Source organism: Scyliorhinus torazame, chromosome 8 (assembly GCF_047496885.1).
Source record: "Scyliorhinus torazame isolate Kashiwa2021f chromosome 8, sScyTor2.1, whole genome shotgun sequence".
In the NCBI taxonomy this organism is placed as follows: Eukaryota; Metazoa; Chordata; class Chondrichthyes; order Carcharhiniformes; family Scyliorhinidae; genus Scyliorhinus; species Scyliorhinus torazame.
Genome location: NC_092714.1, coordinates 277,881,911 through 277,887,910, shown reverse-complemented (window position 1 = coordinate 277,887,910; position 6,000 = coordinate 277,881,911).

Sequence of the window (6,000 nt, the reverse complement as noted above, 5' to 3'; positions counted from 1 at the left end):
CCTGCACGTCTTTGGACTGTGGGAGGAAACTGGAGCACCCGGAGGAAACCCACGGACACACGGGGAGAACGTGCAGACTCCGCACAGACAGTGACCCAGCGGGGAATCGAACCTGGGTCCTCGCCGCTGTGAAACAGCTGTGCTGTTCACTGCACCGCTGTACTGCCCATCATAAAACATCCTAAAGGGGGCACCACTGTGGCACAGTGGTTAGCACTGCTGCCTCACAGCGCCGCTGATAGCTGCTAGACTGGGACTGCAGCAGGTGGTGAGGGAACCAACAAGACGAAAACACATACTTGACCTCCTCCTCACCAACCTGCCTGCTGAAGATGCTTCTGTCCATGACCGTATCGGTAGGAGTGACCACTGCACAGTCCTTGTGGAGACAAAGTCCCGTCTTCACAGTGAGGATACCCTCCATCGTGATGTGTGGCACTAGCACCGTGCTAAATGGGACAGACTTCGAACAGATCTAGCAACTCAACACTGGGTTGCGGGGATGGGATGGAGGTGTGGGGATAGGGTGGAGGTATGGGCTTGGGTGGGGTGCTCTTTCCAGGGGCCGGTGCAGACTCAATGGGCCGAATGGCCTCCTTCGGCACTGTAAATTCTATGATTCTATGATCAATGAGGCGCTGTGGGCCATCAGCAGCAGAATTGTATCCAACCCCAATCTGTAACCTCCTGGCCCAGCATATCCCCCACTCTACCATTACCACCCAGCCAGGGGGTCAACCCTGGTTCAATGAAGAGTGCAGGAGAGCGTGGCAGGGGCAACATCAGGCAGACCGAAAAATGAGGTGTCAACCGGTGAAGCTACAACACAGGACTACTTGTGAGCCAAACAGCATAAGCAGCAAGTGATAGACAGAGCTAAGCGACTCCACAACAAATGCAACAGGTCTAAGCTCTGCAGTCCTGCCACATCCAGCTGTGAATGGTGGTGGATGATGTGTTCGGTGTTCTGGATCACATACAGGTCACCAACCCATGAAATAGTGCAACACTGTTTTATTGAATCATTAACTGTTTAAACTTACTTGGACTGTGGGTTAATACGATACTAGCTTTAACTAACGACCTTTGCCTTGTCCTAACCAGTCGATGCACTCAGCACATGGTGAATGTCTGTGTTACAGGCTGTGAGCTCTGTCCTCCCAGCTAGCTGCTACTCGAATGAGTGGGAACTCTGATGCCCCTGTCTTTATAGTGCGTGTGCTCTCACTGGTGATTGGCTGTGGTGTTGTGTGTGGTGATTGGTCCCACTGTGTGTCCATCAGTGTGTGTCTGCACCATGATATACCGGTGTATATTATGACAGTGGACAATTAAACTCACTGGAGGAGGAGGCTCGACAAATATCCCCATCCTCAATGATGGAGGAGCACAGAACATAGAACATACAGTGCAGAAGGAGGCCATTCGGCCCATCGTGTCTGCACTGAGCCACATTAAGCCCTCACTTCCACCCTATCCGCATAACCCGAATAACCTCTCCTAACCTTTTTCATCACTAAGGGCAATTTAGCATGGCTAGTCTACCTAACCTGCACGTCTTTGGACTGTGGGAGGAAACTGGAGCACCCGGAGGAAACCCACGCAGACACGGGGAGAACGTGCAGACTCCGCACAGACAGTGACCCAGCGGGGAATCGAACCTGGGACCCTGGCGCTGTGAAGCCATAGTGCTATCCACTGTGCCACAGCACAGCACAAAGACAAGGCCGAGGCATTCGCAACAATCTTCAGTCAGAAGTGCCGAGTGGATGATCCATCTCGGTCTCCTCCGGGGGTCCCAGCATCACAGATGTCAGTCTTCAGCCAGTACGATTCACTCCACGTGACATCAAGAAACAGCTGAAGGTAGTGGATACTGTTGCCATTCGGCCCCGGAGACGCCAATAATGTTGCTCTTTTTAATGAGTGGAATACTATCCCACCAGCATCACCAATAATGTTGCCAAATTAACTAGATATGGCAGTTATTAATGATAATATTGCTTTTCAGAGTCGTCAGGTATCAAATGATACCACCACAAGGCTTTACCGGATATCAATCAAAGACCAAACAACCAGTTAGTCAGTTCAAGTTCAAAGATAGTTTATTTACACACAAGGATTACTTCGACATGCAACATAAAACACTCCATGTTAAACTACACCTAACAACTACAATAACCTGTACTTAACTTCAGGGTAACCGGCTCTATGCAGAGGAACAAGGCCTTTGTCCGGGTCTTGCGTGGCTGGGTGGAAGAAGTGGCTTCGTTGCTGCTGGGCTCATCCATCTGGTAGCGATCGTTGGTCTTGAACTTGTCTTCTGGTCGTGACGCTGCAATTGGTTTTAGGCGTAGGCGGGGCCAGGAGAGACCGAGCACACGGCTGTGTTTCTTTTTATCCCTCTGGGATTTCCTGCTCTTTGGGGTGGTCTTTAGCTTTGGACCCAATAATTCGACAGGCTTCGATCACTGCCTTCGATTTTGCCAATAAAGGGGCGGGTGCCTTGATGGCGGGGCGTGTCCTGAGCGGTCATTGACCTTGGCTGTTTGGGCTTTCTCAGCAAAGGGAGTGGTGCCAGTTAGTCTGCCTCTGTCTGGGTTACCTTTTATTCTGGGGAAATGGGCCAGTAGAATGCAAACGAGCGGGGGTTTCGATCGCGTCTCGCTATCTGGGTTGCAAATACACACACAAGCTCGGAGAGTGTCTGAGTCCCAGGTTGGCCATAATTCCCATGGTCCTTTGCAGGTGGCCACCTGAGATGGCTACAATACTGCAAAGGCTATGAGTCCTGACAATATTCCGGCAATAGAACTGAAGGCCTGTGCTCCAGAACTTGCCGCTCCCCTCGCCAAGCTGTTCCAGTACAGCTACAACCCTGGCATCTACCCGGCAATGTGGAAAGTTGTCTAGGTGTGTCTTCCCATCAGAAAAAGGACAAATCCAAGCTAATTACCGCCCTAACAGTCCACTCGCCAGAGTGATGGAGGAGGTCATCGACAGTGCTATCAATTTCGGGGGTGGCCAAAATCACCATTTTAAATATTTCTCACTCCTGTTCTATTTCTTTGTCAGTTTTGTTCTGTTTATTTTCCATAATTCCAATCTCTTGCCCTTAAAATACCACCCCACCCCCAAAATGGGGAGGTGGTGATGCAGTGTTATTGTCACTGGGCTAGTAAACCAGAGACCCAGGGTAATTCTCTGGGGACCCAGGTTCAAATCTCGCCACTGCAGGTGGTGAAATGTGAGATTCAATAATAATCTGGAATTAAAAGTCTAACGGTGACCATGAAACCGTTGCCGATTGTTGTACAAACCCATCTGTTCACTAATGTCCTTTAGGGAAGGAAATCTGTCGTCGGTCTGGCTTACACGTGACTCCAGTCCCACAGCAATGTGGCTGACTCTTCACTGCCCCTTCAAAGGGCAATTAGGGATGGGCAATAAAAGCTGGCACGGCCAGTGAAGCCCACGTCCCATTAACAAATTTAAAAAATGTATTACTTTGATTTTTGTCCTTCTCAACATTTGTCTTGTGTTACGGGCCAGGGTTTAGAGAACCCCAAAGTGTATCATGGAGTTCACCTGACCCACAACGTTTACTAGATTGTGGTATGGGGAGCACACGGCCCACTCTACAGGTGTGGGACAGCAGAAATAGAAAAGTATTTTTTAAAGCAAAACAATATTTATTCTATGAAATCAAGTTAACCTTTTTGAAACATACAGTGAACATCTTAGCAACCATCAATTCAAATACAACCCCCAAAGAATACAACACTAAGTAATCCTTAATAACTTCCCAAACAACATCCAGAAGACAAAATAAATACCTTTTAACAGAAGCTCATCAGGTTTACATTCACTACTGAGAACATTTATAATTCTGAATTCACCAAATGATCAAGGGATAGTCTTTCATGGCAGAGAGAACATCAGTACACCTGCTCTGTCTGGCTTCAGCTCCAACATTGAAAACGAAACTAAAACACACCCTGCATCAAACAGCCTAAAACAAAAGTAAAAAGCCGACAGACAGCTCAGCTCCACCCACTCTCTGACATCACTGCAGTACTAAACACCCATTTCTTAAAGGTTCTCTCACATGGCACTTAAGCCTTATTGTTGTGATGTTGTGATCTCTATTGTCTGGATGTTCCTCTATACTTCATTTACAATACAGTGGTCCCTCTCTTGTGCTTTTTACATAAGGACTGGAAAGGAGTCCTGCACACTCTGGAAAACCTCGACTCCACGCACCCCTTTCCTTATCTCTTCGTGCAAGTTTAAAATATCCCATGATTATTCTTTGTCCTTTACCCATTTTAATCAACATCGTGGGGGTTAGCATTGATCAGAAACTGGACCCAGCCACATTAATACTGTGGCTACCAGGGCAGGTCAGAGGTTGGGAATCCTGCAGCGAGTAACTCACTTCCTGACCCTCCAAAGCCTGTCCACCATCTACAAGGCACAGGTCAGGAGTGTGATGGAATACTCTCCACTTGCCTGGGTGAGCGCAGCTTCAACAACACTCCAGATGCTCAACACCATCCAGGACAAAGCAGCCGCTTGATTGCTCCCCTTCCACAAACATTCAAACCTTCCACCACCGACAAACAGTATCAGCCGTGTGTACCATCGACAAGATGCACTGCAGGAATTCACCAAGGTTCCAGACAGCACCTTCCAAACCCATGACCACTACCATCTAGAAGGACAAGAGCAGCAGATACCTGGGAACCCCACCACCTGGAGGTTCCCCTCCCAGTCACTCACCACCCCGACTTGGAAATTTATCGACCGTTCCTTCACTGTCGCTGGGGCAAAATCCCTTACAGCACAGTGGGTGTACCTACACCTCCAGGACTGCAGCGGTTCAAGAAGGCAGCTCACCACCACCTTCTGAAGGGCAACTAGGGATGGGTAATAAACGATGGTCTAACCAGCGACACCCACATCCCGTAAGTGTATTTACATTTTTTTTAAAGCTCCTTTCAACGAGAAGGTGGTCACTACCCCCCCCCCCCCCGACCTGGATAGTGTGACCCCCCCCCCCCGGACCCGGATAGTGTTAGTGTGATCCACCCCCCCACCCCCCCACCCCACCCCCCCCGGACCCGGATAGTGTGATCCCCCCCCCCCCAGGACCCGGATAGTGTGATCCCCCCCCCCCCGGACCCGGATAGTGTGATCCACCCTCCCCCCCCCTCGGACCCGGCCAGTGTGATCCCCCCACCCCCAGGACCCGGATAGTGTGATCCCCCCCCGGACCCGGATAGTGTGATCCACCCTCCCCCCCCCTCGGACCCGGCCAGTGTGATCCACCCTCCCCCCCCCCCGGACCCGGCCAGTGAGATCCACCCCCCCCCCAATTCCAAGCCCTATACATTCGATTTGGAACATTTTGTTTACTGCCTCCCTTTCCCTGCTCCGATATCATTCCAGCTACACCCTCCTGGTCGATTCAAACAGAAAATGCTGAAATACTCAGCAGCTATTTACATTTCAGATCCATCAGCGTCAGCGTCCATTCTTCCTTCCCTCACCACCCTGATTGTGGAAATAACGGGATATTTAGTTGGCAGACCCGGGCTTATCCCGGGAACCTGGAACTCCTCACGGAGATTGGATACTCGTTTCCACATCAGGATCTGGGGTCTGACTGACAATTGCAAGGGGGCACAGGTTTAAGGTGAGGGGGGAAAGGTTCAGTGGAGATGTGCGGGGGACGTTTTTTACACAGAGGGTGGTGGTGGCCTGGAATGCACGGCCAAGTGAGGTGGTTGAGGCAGATACGTTAGTGACCGTTAAGACTTATCTGGATAGGCACATGATCAGACGGGGTATAGAAGGATACAGGCGGTTAGTCAAGATAGGACACGTGATTGTTCTTTCGACTGTGAGTTACTGTCTCAGTGTGAGTTACTGTGAGTTGCTGTCTCACTGTGAGTTACTGTGAGTTACTGTCTCACTGTGAGTTACTGTGAGTTGCTG